Source organism: Saccopteryx bilineata, chromosome 5 (genome assembly GCF_036850765.1).
Source record: "Saccopteryx bilineata isolate mSacBil1 chromosome 5, mSacBil1_pri_phased_curated, whole genome shotgun sequence".
Lineage (NCBI taxonomy): Eukaryota > Metazoa > Chordata > Mammalia > Chiroptera > Emballonuridae > Saccopteryx > Saccopteryx bilineata.
In genome coordinates this window covers 4,799,469-4,817,033 of record NC_089494.1, presented here as the reverse complement: position 1 = coordinate 4,817,033, position 17,565 = coordinate 4,799,469, and positions in this window count along the sequence as shown.

The window sequence follows — 17,565 nt, the reverse complement described above, 5'->3', positions numbered from 1 at the left end:
GGTGGAGAAGCAAATGGTCACCTCCCCTGTGTTCCCTGACCCGGAATTGATCCTGGGACCTCCACACACCAGGTTGACACTCCACCACTGCCTCCTGCCTCTTTCTGGTAAAGTCCCCTGTTATCGCATTGCGCCCCCCCTCACCCACCCCCTCCAAGCCTGGACAATCAGGGAAAATCTCCCTATCTCAGGACCCTTAAAATAATGGGAGATTGGGTTTCAGGGATTAGTATGTGGACATCTGGAGGTGGGATTGCTCTTCGGCGTGGGACAGGGTTCTCTCCTGCTATCTTTGGAAAATAACTTTAAAAACCAGTTCTGGTCTGTTGATGTCTCTGTCTCCTAAATGAGAACAATTTGGTCCAGTCTATGTTTAGCTGAAGTCCCAAAGGCATTCAATCTGCAGCTAATAATTCCTAGTTGTTAGATCATTTCTCATATTTGGGATGTGGCTGGATTCACTCACTGAACTGAAAGGTGGTGATGGATTAATTTATTATGGGGACTGAGGCCTGTGTGTAGGTCTTCAAAACCAATACGAGCTCAACTGACAAGCTCAGAACAGCACGACCACAATGAAAACCAAAGGAAGGCTCAGTGCCGCCGGAATAACGCGGCCGCTGCGGCTTCTCTGTGGGAAGAGAGACTAATGTGTTTCCACCTTTTTAAATTCCGCCGTGTATCGCTGCAACACCTCGTGTATAGACGGGGGAGGGGAGGAGGACAGCAGAGGCTCAGCGTTGATCACTCTCTGATTGCCACCCAGCTAAACCAGGGGCACGTCACTGCTCAAACCCAGATTCCAGCGTCTATGTTGTTTTTTGTTTTGTTTTTTTCACCATAGAATGCCTGGGTCGCTGATCCTGTTCCCTGCGACCAGTCAGTCTGATGGCCGCCGAGAGGTGTGCGGAGGAAACAGCCGTGTGCCTGGGAAGGAGGGCCATGTGCGCCCGGATGCGGTGGTGCACGGAGGGAGGACGGAGGACGAGAGCACGGAGGGAGGACGGGAGGACGGGAGCACGGAGAGAGGACGGGAGCACGGAGGGAGGACGGGAGCACGGAGGGAGGGCGGGTGCACGGAGGGAGGGTGGGAGCACGGAAGGAGGGCGGGTGCACGGAGGGAGGACGGGAGCACGGAGGGAGGACGGGTGCACGGAGGGAGGGCGGGAGCACGGAGGGAGGGCGGGAGCACGGAGGGAGGACGGGTGCACGGAGGGAGGGCGGGAGCACGGAGGGAGGGCGGGTGCACGGAGGGAGGACGGGAGCACGGAGGGAGGGCGGGTGCACGGAGGGAGGACGGGAGCACGGAGGGAGGGCGGAGCACGGAGGGAGGGCGGGTGCACGGAGGGAGGGCGGGAGCACGGAGGGAGGACGGGTGCACGGAGGGAGGACGGGAGCACGGAGGGAGGGCGGTTGCACGGAGGGAGGACGGGTGCACGGAGGGAGGACGGGTGCACGGAGGGAGGGCGGGAGCACGGAGGGAGGGCGGGTGCACGGAGGGAGGGCGGGAGCACGGAGGGAGGACGGGTGCACGGAGGGAGGACGGGTGCACGGAGGGAGGGCGGGAGCACGGAGGGAGGGCGGGTGCACGGAGGGAGGGCGGGTGCACGGAGGGAGGGCGGGAGCACGGAGGGAGGGCGGGTGCACGGAGGGAGGACGGGAGCACGGAGGGAGGACGGGTGCACGGAGGGAGGGTGGGAGCACGGAGGGAGGACGGGTGCACTGAGGGAGGACGGGAGCACGGAGGGAGGGCGGGTGCACGGAGGGAGGGCGGGAGCACGGAGGGAGGGCGGGTGCACGGAGGGAGGGCGGGAGCACGGAGGGAGGGCGGGTGCACGGAGGGAGGGCGGGTGCACGGAGGGAGGGCGGGAGCACGGAGGGAGGACGGGTGCACTGAGGGAGGGCGGGAGCACGGAGGGAGGGCGGGTGCACGGAGGGAGGGCGGGAGCACGGAGGGAGGGCGGGAGCACGGAGGGAGGGCGGGTGCACGGAGGGAGGGCGGGAGCACGCCCTCTGACTCCGAGCTCAGGTCCAGAGACCTCCAACAGCCCGAGGACCGTTCAGCCTCCCGTTTCTGGCTGTGACGCACGAAGCCGCCGCACACATCTGCGTGCAGTTCTCCGTGGGTTCACCTGACCGCACTTCCTGTTGGACGGCTCCGGAGGAGCAGGCCGGGGTCACGTGGTGAAGCTCCGCGAAGCGTTACGGGGAACCGCATACCTGCAGACGTAACACAGATGACACACGCAGCTGTTCACAATTAAACCAGCTGACGTTCAGCCAAACGTAGAAGCCGGGTCCTCGGTTGCGGCAGCCACCTTCAGGTGGCCAGTGACCACCCGTGACCGGTGGCTACCCTACGGGGTAGAGCAGGTGGAGAGTGTTTCCATAATCCCAGAAAATTCTACTGGATAGCGCTGGTATGGACAGAAAAAAAACTGAGTTTCAGAAGAGACTCCTTTTCATTGATTTCGAGCGACAGTTGTGTTTTCAGGCCATAGGTGTCCTTTCTTGCGCTGTCTCCATCAACAGGAGTGTCCTGGACAAATCAATCTAGTGACGGGAGGCAACACCCCATCTTCTACTCATTGCAGAACTAGTGTCTGGAGCCACCCACGGACCCGAAAGCCCAACACCCTGGAGAGGTTATTATTCACGCAGGAATGGCTTGACCGTCCATGTGGAGAAGCCACCCAGGGGGACCCACTGCCCTCCCAGACTCTGAACATTCCTATAAACAGCTGCAAGACCCCCGGGCCGCCACAGGATGGAGAGGGGGCCCCGCAGGTCGCTGGGAAAATCCCCGAGGCTCCGCGGCCGGTAACATAATAAACCGGTAGCGCTGCCGTCCCAGAAATAAGCTCTGCGTGGTTTCTCAGACGGTCCCTCTGCTCACCACGCTCGAACACAGGGCACGTAGCCCACCGGATAAAACACGGGTCGGCCGGTCAGGCTCGACAGTCTGAAGTGTCAGGTTCCAGCGTCTTAAAGAGCCTTGGATCGGACACAGAGAATTGTCTCCTGACCACGGCCCGCCTGGGTTTGTTTCACCCTCGGCTCTTCCACGTGGGGTTCTGGTTTCCAAGCTGCCAGGGCTACCGGCGAGGAATCTGGACTCACGACAATCGGGGGCATTGTCGGCGGGCACATGGCTCCGTTCCTGGTGTGTGGTCTTATTACAGAGATGCGAAGCCACACTGCGGAACAAGGGGGGCTTTGTTACCCCTGGGCCACGGTCGCATGTGGTGAAAGAAAGTATTCTCACCACCGATCTGAACAAAACTGGCAACACAATGGTCGCTCTTGTGGTCGCAGCCATTCATCTTTCATGAAGGAGGGCGGATATAAATCAGACGCCTCCGTGACGTCATCGCTTGGCTCGGGGAAGGGACCAAGAGGGCCGAGTCCACCGGTGGGCGTTTCGCCGACACTGTGGTCGCAGGGGAAGCTGCCCTGGCCTTTTCTCTCCCAGACGGGAGGGGACACTCGTGTGGCCCGCCCACCGGGAAGCACGCTGGAATGCGGACGCTGAGAGAATGTGCCGGAATGGCCCTGGGAAGCCGCATTGGCCAGGAGGCTCCCCCGTCATCGTTGCCCGCCCTCTGCTCTCTTTCCACGCCCACATACACAGCGCTCGTCTTTTCTTTCCTTTTTTAACGGTAAGTCTGGTGGAATGCCCGCCCTCCCCCTTCCTTCATGCCGTTGTTCCTTTCTCTCTTCACCTTTGGTGGAAAAGTCATTTAGGGCAATAAATAAAAGGATCAGGTGGCCGTATCGGGGGGACAGGTGGTCAGCATGAGCAAGGGGCAGTGTGGGCTGCAGACACACGGCAGGAAGAGGCCCAGCGGCAGGAGCGCTGGCAGGAGCGTCAGTCAGGGTGGGTGCCACCCGTCCCAGGCAGGTCCGGGGACTGGGGCCTCCAGGGCCTGGGGCAGAGTCTCCCTGGGGCACGGGCGGGAACAAAGGCGGATGAGACAGAGTAAAGGAGGGACACTAGATGGACAGAGAAGAGACACCCATTGAGATTTAACTCTATGGACACTGAAAGCCACCTTGATGGCAAAACGCATTCCCAGCATGGCCCGAGCGGGGCTGCGCGCCCTGCAGCTACCTCGCTGAGGCTTGGCGCACGCCAGCGGGTCCCACAGCTGACCCTCAGCAGGCCCATCGCAACCGTGGTCCCGGTCTCCCACTCCGCCCCACATCCTTTGCTGCCTTCCGTAATGCGAGCTGGCCCTCTTTCCCGCCAGAGATTGGGGTCTGTTTCCCACATCCCCTGCATCCGGACCAGCCCTTGACTCGCGTTAGCCACGAGCCTGGCGGAAGTGGCTGAACTGAGGCTTTGAGATGCTCTGGGCCCTCCTGCCCGCTTACTCGGACCCCTGCTTCCACCACGAGGATCAGCCCGGGCTCACCGGCTGGAGGATGAGAGGCCACGCCGGACAGAGCTGGGTCTCCTGGGCTGAGACCGTCCCCACACCAGCCAGCTGGCAGACAGACGCATGCTCAGATGCCCCAGACGTTGTTGAGCCACTAAGTTTTGGGGAGGCTTGTTACACAGCGCTAACATAAATAAATGGTAACTCTTAGAGACGGAGAGTCCCTGGGGGCAAAGAGATTTCAGGTGACATGAGTCCAAGGAAACCCAACCACCATCAGCACTGGAGGCTGTGTGAGCTGTGGCTGCGGCGAACCAGAGTCCCGCAATGAGCCCATCTCCAGCGGTCAGGGGGCTTGAGGCGTCCCAGCTGAACCTCCTCCAGGCGGCCCTTTGGCTCAATCAAGTCCCAGCCAAGCCCCCTCCCCCCTGCGAAAGCGAGCCGTCTCCCAGCCGACTGCCCAGGTAATGTTGTGTGTCCGGGCCACCTGCAAACTGGCTAACGTGCACTGGAAACTTAGTGTCGGCCATCAGTCGGGGTCAGTCCCCTTTATTGACGCAGTGGCAAACTATTAAGTCCCGCCCCTTGGAGAAAGGAGCGGTCAAGGCTTTTGGTGACTGACCGTCCTTTCAAGGTGTCCCCGCGCACAAACCACACATGCAGCTTCCAGAAATGGGCTCCGATGCTTCCAACTCATGCTCCTTGCTCTGCTCAAGTGGCAAAAACGCCACAGGCTTGGTCGCAGACAATTCAAACAGCGGGGACTGTCAGGCATCAACTAGGCCAGTCCTCCCTTCCCCTGTCACTGCCGCCGACCGGCTTGTGAGCGTCTGCTGGAACCCGGCTCTCTCTGGAGTTGTGCTTTCTGGCCTGAGTTGCAGAACGTGAGTCTGTGTCCCGGCAAAGGCCATGTCACCACCCCGCTCTTCCCTGGGACTTCTTGATTAGATGTTATTATTTCCTGTGGTTTTATTGTCTGTAAGTTCCGGGAGCTGTTTGAGTCCGTCCTCTGAAGGATCGCTTCTCCTAGCAGCTGTTCCTGTAAAACGGATGTGGTGTGGATTCTCAGGACTCTGAGGGGATGTGCTGGGAGTTTGAAAGACCTCCTTCCCTTTCCCTCGGGTGACCTTGTGTCCTTGCCTGTATTGGCTGCGCGGGCCCCTTCGTGGGGACCTGGTTTTCCTCCCAAGTCTGACGATCCCTGGACGAGGGGTTTCTCTATCGACGGACATCTGGCTTTATCGGCACTCATAGCTGTGGCAAGCATTCATCATCAATATGAAGGTCGCTGTTTCCAATTCTGCAGGGGCGTGTCCTCCCCCAGGGCAAGGTGTGGCTGCCTATTCCTTGGGGGGGGGCTTGTCCCCGAGCTGCGAGGTACCTACTGGCCAGTCGGGGCTACCCTTCCGTTGGTGTGGATGGGGCAGGGGCTGGAGGAATGGAATGCACTGGTCCAGTCAGGCCCCGCCCTGGAACTGCCAGCGCCAACCGGGACCCAGACCGGAGGGACTGGGTGTCGGGGAAGGGGCCGTCCTCCGGGAGAGTCGACAGGCTGAGGTCAGACGGAAGGGGGACGGCTGTCAGGCAGCCAGAGCAGCAGGTGAGTGCCGCCCTGAGGGTGGGACTGTACGACTGACCTCAGGCCTGCGTGTGGATTACTGCTCCCAAGTGCTGACACACAGGTCGCTGGCAGCACACGGAGCCACACAACTGACCACGTCCTTCTGAGGCCCAGAGAGCTCTTTTTCGCCTTCCCCTCTCATGTGCCAGGTGAACACGGTCCAGTCACAGAAACAGATCCGAAAGCGTGGGCTCCAGTGGCCTGTGGCACTCAGAGGCCTGGCCCCGCCCAGCCCCCTCTCCCTGGCAGCTGGGCGGGGGCCGGGGGGGGGGCAGGAGCAAGCCCACCAGCTCTCGGCACAGGGGAGAGGGGTTGCTGGCTAGTCATCGTGACCCACAGCAGGCGTACCCACTGATTCAAACCGTTCAGCAGGGAGCAGCAACCCACAGAACCCAGCCACGGGCTGCGGAGCGTGGTGGGCCCAGGAGCAGCGTGCCTGACGGGAAGCCGGGAGCCAGGTGCCTATGGGGGGGCCAGGGCGGGGGGGGGGCGTGCTGTTACTTTAATTGGCACTTTTTTAATTGCTTGGATTTCCAGTGTTTTCTATGCGTGCATCTCCCGTGTTTGGGTCCCCGGTGCACTCTCTGCTCAGGCTGCCGGTACCAGCGTGTCGTAACCGCAGACCCGAGCCGTGCGGACCCACCCACTCACCCCGCGGTGCGGAGAAGGGCAGGCCGGCTGTTCTGCTCGTGTGCTTGTTCAGTTGGTCACCTGGGTGGTCAGCCGAGCTCTACTGGACAAGTGATATTCGAGGCTGGGATGCTGCCGCGGAGCTGTTATCATTTGTAATTAGATCGGTACGTCATTTCTAAGTGAGAAACCCTCATTTCTGAAGGCCTTCACTCTCGGAGCAGGGACCCAGCCAGGCGGGACTGGGGGAAGGCGGTCCCCCCACCCCGGGACGCTCCGGGCTCTGTTTCCCCTCATTCCGGTGGGATGGCCACTGTTCTGGTGTGAAGCCACGGAGGTCTGACCTGTAGCAAAGTGGACTTGACTTCTCAGAACCCGGGGTCCTGGTGAGAGAGGCGTTGAGTTAGCTGACTATGGCTTCTTCACTCTCTGGCCTTCCCTCCCCTGGACGGACAGTCGCCCATCACATCCCAAAGGACACTTGGGCTGGTTGGCCGAGTCATGGGCCATGCCCTAATCTCTAGTACCTGTGAGGATGTTACCTTACGTGGCAAGAGGGACTTGGCAGATGTGACTTAAGGTTAAAATGGGACAGTGGCCCTGGACGGTTGGCTCAGTGGTAGAGCTTCACCCTGGCGTGTGGATGTCCTGGGTTCAACTCCCAGCCAGGGCACAAGGATAGGTGCCCATCTGCTTCTCCACGCCTCCCCCTCTCCTTCCTCTCTGTCTCTCTCTTCCCCTCCCGCAACCAAGGCTCCATTGGAGCAAAGTTGGCCTGGGCGCTGAGGATGGCTCCATGGCCTCTGCCTCAGGTGCTAGAATGGCTCTGGTTGCAGCGGAGAAACGCCCCAGATGGACAGAGCATCGCCCCCTGGTGGGCGTGCCGGGTGGATCCCGGTCAGGTGTATGCGGGAGTCTGTCTCTCTGCCTCCCCGCTTCTCACTTCAGAAAAACATAAAAAAATAAAAATAAATAAAACGAGACAGTGTCCTGGAGCATTTTGGCAGGCCCCCTGAAATGGGAGAGGGAGGTGTGAGGGTGCGGCAGACAGACGTGAAGGTGGGATGAGAGGCAGCTGGGGCTGGAAAGGCGAGAGGGGCGGAAGCTGCTGTCGCTGGCTTTGGAGAGGGAGGTGGGGCCAGAACAAGGGCGTGGCCTCTAGAAGCTGGGAGTGGCCTGGTTAGCAGCCAGGAGTGGAGCAGGGGTCTCAGCCCCACAACTCCCACTCCTGAGGGAGCTTGACGCGGATCACCCCCCCCATGCCTCTGGGGAGGGGCTCAAGCCTGCAGCCCCTCGGTTCTGTCTTTATGAGACCCAGTCGGACCTGCTAGACGTCTGACCTGTGGACACTTTGGGGCTGTACGTCCGTGTTGTTGTAGGCTCTGCGTGTGCAGGGATGTGTTACGGTAGCAGTAGGAAACGAATACCCCTGGGGTCCTGCAGGGGGACTCTTCAGGACTAAATACTGCAGCACGGCATCCCAGGGGTGTGCTGATGTCACCGAGGTGAACCCTGCTGAGACTCGGTTCCGGCGGGGGTCTCCCCTAGGCAGCCTCCCCCCCGGGCCAGCACCGGTCTCCCACACGCAGGAGCAACAGGACCAGGACCCTGTGGCTCTGGCGCCCGCTGGGGCCCGGCAGGAATGCCACATGCCCCTCCAGCTGCCTCTGGAAGCTTTGACTCTGTGAGCTACTAAGTTGTTCCAGTGCCTATTTTTAAAAAACGGGTTATTTTTAAACTTCCTGGGGGTGGAGGAAGCAGGCTTTAGGAGAGGGGGAGAGGTCAGCCGGGGGCTGGGGTGGGTTTATTTGTGCCCTGGTCTGGGCAGTTACGGCTCAGAAATGGGGACTCTGTGCTTGAAATATCCGGGGGCACTGGGTCCTGCCCCACCCCCACCCCTAGGCACGGAGGACCTTCTGAGTGCAGGAGGCACAGCGCCAGTCACTTCCACCCCCATCCCCTAGGCACGGAGAGCCTTCTGTGTGCGGGAGGCACAGCGTTGGTCACTTCCTGCCCCACCCCCACCCCCTAGGCACGGAGGACCTTCTGCATGCGGGAGGCACAGCACCAGTCACTTCCTGCCCACCCCCTAGGCACGGAGGGCCTTCTGTGTGCGGGAGGCACAGCACCAGTCACTTCCTGCCCACCCCCTAGGCACGGAGGGCCTTCTGAGTGCGGGAGGCACAGCACCAGCCACTTCCTGCCCACCCCCACCCCCTAGGCACAGAGGGCCTTCTGAGTGCGGGAGGCACAGCACCAGTCACTTCCTGCCCACCCCCACCCCCTAGGCATGGAGGACCTTCTGAGTGCGGGAGGCACAGCGCCGGTCACTTCCTGCTCTTTGGTTCTTTCAGGTGAAGACCCTGCATGTATACAAAAGTGCATAAAATAGCACAAAAGTCTGCCTCCCCGTGTCCCCCAAACGTGGCCACTGTTACCAAGGTGGTTCTGTTCGTCCCAGACCTCTTCCACACACACCAGCCTGCGTTCCCGCCTTCCCTCTCTCTACCCTATTAAAGTCACGTTGTCACCATGTCCCCAAGTTTCGAGTCACAAATCCACCCAGTCCTTTCCACAGTGGTGGCGATTCTTTTCGTGTGGCGCCGACAGAGTCTTAACCGAGGATTCCTCGGACGCCGTGAGTTCTTGGCGTAGGAACCCCCCCAACGGCCCTGGCCGGTTGGCTCAGTAGTAGAGTGTTGGCCTGGCATGCGGGAGTCCTGGGTTTGATTCCCAGCCAGGGCACACAGGAGAAGCGCCCATTTGCTTCTCCACCCCTCCCCCTCTCCTTCCTCTCTGTCTCTCTCTTCCCCTCCCACAGCCAAGGCTCCATTGGAGCAAAGTTGGCCCGGGCACTGGGTATGGCTCTGTGGCCTCTGCCTCAGGCGCTAGAATGGCTCTGGTTGCAACAGAGCGACACCCCAGATGGGCAGAACATCGCCCCCTGGAGGGCATGCTGGGTGGATCCCGGTCAGGCACATGCGGGAGTCTGTCTGACTGCCTCCCTGTTTCCAACTTCAGAAAAAATTCCAAAAAAAAAGAATAAAAAAGAAAAAGGAACCCCCCCCCCCCCCAGCGACTGTATCTGTGTGAGGAGCCGCGGGGTCAAAGAACAGCAAACCTTTAACATCCTATCGGCATTGCCCAGTTGCTTCGGCCACTGCTCTACGATCCTGGCACTTTGGGTGGGTCCCTCTCCGAGGCCACTCTGCCCTCCCCTCCCAGAAGGACAGCACTCCTCATCCCGTCTCGATCCTGAAGATGGCTTCTGCCGCTGCTTTCCGGCCGGTCCGCTCCGCCTCCGTGAGCAGCTCCACGTCCTCCAGGGCTCAGTGCACAAGGTTGTCTCTAGAGCATGTCTCGCTCAGAAAGCCCTTCCCTCGGGCACACACCGGCAGGGCACACCTGCCTCCACCCACGACCCACACGTCACCTCCTAGGCTCCTGTTCCTGCCGTCCTGGGACCCCACTGCCTGGCGGGGCACCGCCCAGACTGAGCTCACTGCGGGTGGAGGGCTTGGAGTTCTGGGGGGAAAGGACCTGGGATACCTTCTCCCCAGGGTGCCACCATGGGGGCCCAGTCTGCGCCCAGGAATGCCTCCTCAGCCCTGCAGCCAGGAAGGGCCAGCACCGAGGTCCCCCAGTGGGCTTGTGCGATACAAACGTGTGTGCAAGCCAAATGTCTCCAAGGACGCCCTCCAGCCGGAGGAGGGAGCGCGCATGCGTGGGTGCGTGTCCTCTTCCGCGTCTTCCCTCCGCCCGGCCTGCACGGATCGTATCATTCTGTCCATTTCGGCCTCCCCTCTCCCCAGGTCCACGCCACTCACCCCCCCCCTGCTCTGGGCCCCAAGAGGCTGCCAGTAGGAGGGCATGAACCTGGCGCTCTGGCTCGCAGCCTTGGCCCCTGGGGTACCCGGCAGGATGATGGAGGGGAAGAGGTTAGGGTGTTTATCCCCCCTATTCTTCTGAGGGTCCCCTCAGGCTGGCTGTCCCCGCTCCTCTCCTCTTTGTGAGAGCTGGTAGCGCCCTCCCCCAACCCCCTGACCTGCAGGGCCCAGGGGTGCTGCCGCTAGCCCCAGGGTACCGCTCTGGGCTCAAACCTCGGTAAACAGTTCTTCCCTTGTCATAGTGTCCCTTCGCTGCAGTAACAAATTGCCACAAGCTTAGTAGCTTGACATCATTTATTCGTTCAGAGTTCCAGAGGTCACAGTCCAAGACTGCAATCCAGGTGTAGACAGGGGTCCTTTCCTTCTGGAGGCTGGAGGGGAGACCGGACCCTGCCCTCTCCGAGCCTCCAGTGGCTGCTGGCCCTCCTGGGCTCTGGGTCGTATGGCTCCAGGCTCTGCCTCCAGGAGCACCATCTTGCCTTCTCTTCTGTCTGTCTTCCAACCTCCCTTCGCCTCTCTCGTTAGGACACATGTGCATGCATTTGGGACCCACCAGAGCAATAGGAGATCTCCCATCTCAAGATCCTTGATCACATCCGCAAGGTCTTTGCCATGTAAGGTCCCAGTGACAGGTTCCTGGGATTAGGACTAGCCTCTCTGTGGGTGGAGTGGAGGGAGGTCACTAGATTCATTGAAACTTCCTCCAATTATCCTAACTTGAGCAAGCTGTCCGCCTCCTGCTAAGACAGGACTGATACAGCCCGGATCACACTGTTTGAAAGAGTACAGATTCAAGCCTCACGAGGAAGTTCATTGGCTGACTTGCATAGGGTTTCCAAAGACCATTGATAGGCTAATGACTCCCACACTTCCATTTCCAGTTCATTCCTTCCCTCTGAGCTCCAACATCACATCCGTGGCCAAGTGACTGTTCAGTTCTTTCCATCCAGGTGGGTCCGTTTCCATGTTGTGTCACGTGACCTCAGCTGTGTGTGGCACAAACCAACGCTCCTCCTGCCCTGCCCCTGCCCTGCCCCTGCCCCGCCCCTGCCCCTGACCCACCCCTGCCCCGCCCCTGCTCTGCCCCTGCCCTGCCCCGCCCCTACCCCTGCCCCTGACCCACCCCTGCCCTGCCCTGCCCCTGCCCCGCCCCTGCCCTGCCCCACCTCTGCCCCTGCCCTGCCCCGCCCCTGCCCCACCCCTACCCCTGCCCCTGACCCACCCCTGCCCTGCCCCTGCCCTGCCCCGCCCCTGCCCCGCCCCTGCCCTGCCCCGGCTCAGCCAAGAACACCGGGTTCCCTCAGCCCTCCAGATCGCAACCTCCTCCTCCAACCCACCGAACCCTTCAGAGCTACGTCCCTGCAGGTGTCTACCTCCACTTCGTGACCCTGGGACCCCCCCCTGGGTCCCGCCTCCACAGCAGCAGGTCTAGGGAGTCTCTATTCTCCCCAGGTCTGCTGACACCCATCTGGTCAAGGCACCCGCTGGCTCTCCCGGCCCTCAGCCACGGCCCCCTGATGTCTCCTGCTTCCACTCCGGCCTCTCCTTCCCGGTCCACGCTCTGTCTGCAATCGGCCGAGGGATGGCTGACAAATCCAGGCTGGGTGGCACCCCTGCCCCACTTAGAGCCTCTCAGGACTTTTTCCATGGCATTCTAGCCCCTGCTCACCTCACTGAGCCCGTGCCGGCCCCCACCCTTCTCACGGACGCCCCCTCTGCCCGGAAGGAGCTTTCTCCCAACTCTCCGCACGTCTGCGCTGTTCCGTTTAGGTCAGTGGTCCCCAACCCCCAGGCCGTGAACTGGTACCGATCCGTGGGCTATTTGGTACCGGTCCGCAGAGAAAGAATAAGTAACTTACATTATTTCCGTTTTATTTATATTTAAGTCTGAACGACATTTTATTTTTAAAAAAATGACCAGATTCCCTCTGTTATATCCGTCTAAGACTCACTCTTGATGCTTGTCTCGGTCACGCGATACATTTATCTGTCCCACCCTAAAGGCCGGTCCGTGAAAATATTTTCTGACATTAAACCGGTCCGTGGCCCAAAAAAGGTTGGGGACCAGTGGTCTAGGTTGTCCGGTGGGGAGCTCAGTCCTCCACACGGCAGGGAGCTTGTGGCTCCTCCTCTTGATGGGACGAGCTGCAGTCAGTCTTGTGAGCAGGCCCGGAGCCGCTGCTGGACCCTCCCACGTGGTGAGCAAGGGTAGAAACCAGGCTGATCGGGGGAAAGGGGGCCCAGGATCTCCCCAGACACAGAAGGACCTTTCAGGTTCTGAATTCATTCTGAGGCCCCACGAGAAATGACCAAGCTGTTTTTCCTGAGAGAGGGAGCCCCTGGCCCAGAGGGAAGAAGCCATCTGCATCATGTCCCCACGTGTCCCTGCTCAAGGTCACTGGAGGGGTCTGATTAACAAAGGGTTCCAGCACCGTCATTTGCTATGCATCACATGACCATTTGTGCTGGTGTCCTGGGCTTGTAGATCAGGTCTGTGGACACCCTTTCTAGTGTCAGTGATTGACAGCCGGAAAAGGATGTCCACACTCCTTCCCGTTAGATGTCAGAAAAAAGGCAACCTCAGATCTGGAATGAGCCACACAATACACATATCTGCATGGGCCATGCAGAGGGTCCCGTACACAAGCCAGGGGGTGCAGAAGCACCTTCACAAATGCTCCTGAGATGAGAAGCCCTGGGCTGGGGCAGGGGACGTCCAAGGCGGGCACCCTGAGGACTCTGGTGGCATCGGTGGCGGCTCCCCAGGAGGGGAGGGCTGGAGAAGCACTAGGGGGACGTCCTGAGGCAGAGTGGGGGTGCCAGGTGTCAGAGCTAGAAGGCCACCTGAACTTCCCTACTCTAAAATTCTCCTCCAGGTCAGACATCCATTATTGTTTCTTTTCCCCCCTGTGGTCACTAGATGTCACTGCAGGAAAAAATCTGAACAGAAAACCGATTGGAGGCCGAGAGATATTAATGTTTTGGACCCTAAGGAAGTGGTTGCCTTGGCAACAGGGAGCACGTGAGAGATCTTCCTTCCTCATGAGCTGCCCGCAGCTCCTGAAGTGGTAGCCGGTCAGCGCCCTCAACGGAAGAAGCTTCCGGAACCCAGCACTGTCTGGGGACTGGGTCAAGCAGCTGGGGGAGGGGGTGTGGTGAGGAGGGGAGGGCGGAAAGACAGACGGCAAGCCTTCTAGCTAGCGCGGAGTGCTCAGCAAAACTGCCGAATCCCCAAGACGCACACGGGAGGCCGGCTTTCCCTCCAGGCGTTCGTGATTCCAATAGAGCCGCGCTTGAGTGGCAAGTTCATCACAATGACAGAAACCCTGAGAAGGGGGGGTGCCCGGGAGACCCAGCCCGTCCCCGCCCCTGGGGAAGCCTGGGAGACCGAGCCATGGAGGGGGTGGAGAGGCCGGAGGGCCGGCTGGCCGGCTGGTCTCCATCCTTTCTGTCGTCCGCATTCCACTCTCTCTCCACACCTTTGCGGAAGGAGAGGGAGTCCCCCTCCAGACGAGGAGGTGGCAGAGGGGGTGGGAGGCTGGGGGCCGGCCGTGGCAGTGTGGGAGTCTGCACTGAAGCAGCGACAAAAGGTGCAGACTTAGCTTTCCCAGTCCTGCGGCCACCGCGACCCTCAGGAGAGCTGTAGCGGGAGCCTCTTTGCCCCTCCACCCCCTGTCCCTTTCCCCCGTCTTCCCAGGAGCCAGCGTCCTTGGACTGACCTCGGGCTTTTCTGAGTGCCCACTCCAGGCACAGCGTCCCACGCCCATCCGAGCTGGCGCCCCAGCTCCCGCTGACCGGCAGATGCAGGAATGAATTAGCTTACTAGAGCCCTGAGGTGTAGCCCTCAGGGGATGACCGTGCTTTTAAAGGGTAGCGTCTTAGCCAAATGCACACTTAATGGCATGAATGCTTGTAAGTAAGAGAATGGAAAGTTCTAGACTGGACTCCACCCAGAGCTTCCAAAATCCTGCGTCTTCACCTCACAAAGTGTTGGGCAGGGTCTTTCGTGAAGCCCCTGTGTAGTGGGTACACTAGGTCAGGAAGGTGGACCATGGTCCCCGGACTCTGACGGTGGGGGGTGACAAAGTCCGAGGGAGGCTGGTGTCCACAGAGGGTACTCAAGGGGGCTTGCCGGAGATCAGGACAAATGACAAGAAGACAAGGCAGCAACATTCCAGAGACCAAGGTCCACGCACACTAAGACCCAGACCGTCCGGTCCAGCCAAGTGCTGTGCCTCAGTCACCTCGAGGCCACCAGAAGTGGTAGGCGGTGGCAGTCCGTGAGAGGCAGGAAAGGTTGGCAGCGGACATGGGGTCCTTGCCGTGAGCCAGGGCCCCAGGGCAGCACAGCCAGCCGCTGGGGACAAGCCTTCCGGACCAGCTTCCTGAACCCCATGGGGGGGTCCAGACCCCTCCTTTTGTTTATCCGTATTTTTTATTCTTCCACAAACACTTGTTATCTGGATTATCTTAAAGACACAAGACTGTGATTTGGGCATGTTGTGCACATGGCCACAAGCTGGTTTCCACGGTATTCCAAGTATTCGCTCTAGCTCATGCTCTAATCATTGCTAAATGTCTATTAAATATATTGAGCCAAATTATGCATACTGGCTGTTGTTAGGACAACATGTCTTAGGCTTGATTTCAGAAATGCATATACGGTGAGAACATAGAGTGTGCTCACAAGAGAGGCCCCCAGTCCGTTCCCAGCTTGCCAGCGGTCACTGCTCAGGGGACCTTGGAAAGAGGGACCCGCCGGGAGCGTTGGCTCTTCCCTGAAGGCTGGGGCTTCGCGGTCTCCCCCGTGCTCAGCCTGAATGGTCCTTCCTCAGAGCTGCTGGCTGGTGCTGCTTCCGGCTCCCGCTCCTGCCACAAGGAGTAGGGACGCCAGTCCTCGATGACACGTGGCACGTTGTCACCGGCATCTGCTGTGAAGAGGGGTGGCCTCTTTAGATATTTAGCTCTGAGAGTTCCTGGACCAAGTCCCAATGTGTGTGGGGGTGCAGAAGAAGGCTTCCCCACACCAGCAAACAATTGTAGGGTACCAGCCGGGGCTCTGAGGATTCAACTCGATCTTGACCCTGTCCACCCAGAGGCAGCATCAGAGGCCACAGGTTGAAAGCTCAGCCCCACAGGTCTGCCCCTCACGGCTTCCCTCCCTTCCCCCCGAACCCCCGCTCAGCTCAGAAGCCAGTGGGGGGACCAGGGTGCCACCTGACTCTAACCAACCAGCTATAGATCAGAGGTTCTAAATGCCCCCCTCACCTTGAGTTTCAGACACCAGTTTGCAAGGCCTGGTGGTCACCCGGGCTTCTGACCGACAGGTGTGGGGGGGAGGACGTTTCCTCCGCTGGCCTAACAAGGGCATCGGCCTGAGACCGATGACCAGGGACTTAGACAAGCAAATTGCGTGACACTTCTATGGACGGGAGCCCCGCGTTCCTGGATGGCTCAAAGACAGGCGGGGAGAAATGAGGTCGACGGGACGTTCCGCGCTCAGGATGAGGTAAGGCGCCTGGGACTTCAGAGCGGGGGAAGGTCATCCGCAGGACGACAAGAAGAGCAGATGTGCAGTAATTAGATGTTTGCTCTCCCCTACAGACCGGTCATAAAACATGATTTCTGGCGACACCTCTTAGTACGGGCACAGACTCAATGTAAATTCTTTCTCAGGAGCCCACAGGACCTCGGTGGCCCTCAGCTCAAAACAGCCCCCCCACCGACCGACGTGGCGCGTCTTGGGGAGGCCCGATCTCATCCCCCTCCGTGGCTATCCATCAGAGGTCCCCACACCTTCCCCCCTCTGGACGTATTAGTTTGTTAGAGCGGGTCGCAGAACTCAGAGAGACACTTACTGACTAGATCACTGGTTTGTTACGAAAGGACGTGACTTAGCAAGAAGGCAGGTGGCAGAGAGGCCGAAGGCGACGTCTGTGGAGAGGGCGTGCAGCGTCCACGCGCTGCGTTTTATAAAGATGGTTCCGTTAGAGAGACGTGACTGAGGGTAGCACTGGGCCACTGTGACGGACCGTGCTCCAACCCCTCTCCCCTCCTGGGAGGGCAGGAGCTGAGACCCAAAGTTCCAGCCCTGGAATCACAGGGTTGCTTCTCCGGGCAACAAGCCCCCCATCCTCAGGGGCTTCCAAAAAGTCACCTTGTTAATATAACTAAAGACACCTCGATCCTCTCATCACTCGGGCAGTTCCAGGGACTTAGGGACTGGGGCCAGCAATGGGATGAAAACCACGTATCTACCTCTTATAAATCACAACAGCACACAGCCAAGCTCTCCTCACGTTAAAGCAGCAGGTGCCCCTCAGGGAAAGAGCAGACGTCAGTGCCCTTGGCCACGGCTGCCGGGAAGTGTGACTTCTGCAGTGGTTCTCAAGCTCAGTGTAGCATGTCCCGCCCTGGGTTCAAGGCCTAGCAAGGAGCCACTGCTGCCCGACACAGTAGATGGACAGGCCCGTGGCAGGACTGTCCCCTGCACTGCCCCGTCAGCAGGCACACTCTGCCCCTGCGCCCCGCTAAATGCTCCTGTGGCACCCTGAGACACTGCACCAGTGGCCCTCAAAGTGCGGTCTGCAGACCCGTGTACAGGCTGCTCCGAGTGCTCGTCAGGAACCGAGAATCTCGGGTCCCAGCTCAGACCCGCTGGTCCGAATCTGCACCTGAGAAACTCCCGTGCGTGCCAGCGGTCAACAGACTGGCCCACAGGCTGCATCTGGCGACTGCCTGGTTCTGCATGACCCACAGGCTAGGAATGACCTTTACGTGATTAAATGGTGCTATCAACAGGATGCGTGTGCTCCCTCCGCATGGGTATGTTGACACTAACTCCCCATGTGAGGGTGTGAGGAGGCGGGGCCTGTGGGAGGTGATTCGGTCATAGGGGGCGGAGCCTTCGTGAATGAGATCAGTGTCTGTAGGAGAGAGATCCCACACAATGTGACAGTGTTTAGCCACAGAAAGGAAGGCAACCCTGCCATTTGGGACAACACAGAGGGACCTTGAGGACCTTACACTAAGTGAACGAAGTCAGACA